This window comes from Herpailurus yagouaroundi, unplaced genomic scaffold, assembly GCF_014898765.1.
Source record: "Herpailurus yagouaroundi ecotype Mexico unplaced genomic scaffold, PumYag 67702, whole genome shotgun sequence".
NCBI lineage: Eukaryota > Metazoa > Chordata > Mammalia > Carnivora > Felidae > Herpailurus > Herpailurus yagouaroundi.
The window spans coordinates 6,034,547-6,035,340 of NW_024420501.1; the positions used below are offsets into that span (position 1 = coordinate 6,034,547).

General features: G+C 52.3%; 1 non-coding gene across 1 annotated transcript; it reads left to right on the top strand.

Moving 5' to 3' along the window:
- The first annotated feature begins 456 nt into the window (after positions 1-456).
- TRNAR-UCG (transfer RNA arginine (anticodon UCG)) lies at positions 457-541 on the top strand. Its single transcript has one exon. It is a non-coding gene; the product is annotated as a tRNA-Arg (tRNA).
- The last annotated feature ends 253 nt before the right edge of the window (positions 542-794 follow it).

Below are 794 nucleotides of genomic sequence, written 5' to 3' on the forward strand. Positions count from 1 at the left end.
GTCCTCCCTCTCACAGAGCTCAGGACTTTGATGGGGTGCCAGATAACAGAACAGTTGTGGTGAATACTGGAGCTTGGCACCATTTTCACCCCCTTCTCGACTCCTCCCTAGGTGGTAGGGACTAGAAGACTAGAAACTACATTTCCCAAATCCCTTTGTCAGAAGGGTTCAAGGTACAGCTTAGGCTCTGCCCATGTGAACCAGAATTTGGCACATCTGTAAGGCGAAAGAGAAGCAGAAGCCACACTACCCTTTCTCTGGAGCAGCAGGTCAACAGCCGGGCCTTAACAGACTCAAGATTTTGTAGCAGGCTGTAGGCGTGTCCTCAGGAGTAACCTATCTCAGTGCTGCATGGCGGTTGCGGCCACATTCACCAGTTCCTTGCTGTTTCCTGACCTGAGAGAAGGGGTAAAAGGGGCGGGGGGAGGCAAGCAAGAACTTCTGAATTCCTGGGGCGCCCGGGTGGCTCAGTCGGTTGAGCGTCCGACTTCGGCTCAGGTCGTGACCTCACGGTTCGTGGGTTCGAGCCCCGCGTCGGGCTCTGTGCTGCCAGCTCAGAGCCCGGAGCCTGCTTCAAGTTCTGTGTCTCCCTCTCTGTCTGCTCCTCCCCCATTCACGCTCTATCTCTGTCTCTCAAAAGTAAATAAAAGTTTAAAAAAAAAAAAAAAAAGGAACTGCTGAATTCGTGAAAGCTAGAGCTGGACCCAAATCTAGTGGTGGCCTCCTTGACCTTCTTTCGTCCAGCTCTCCCAGTTGATTCAGAAGCACCTAATTTCCTGTGGTGAATCTCTTCC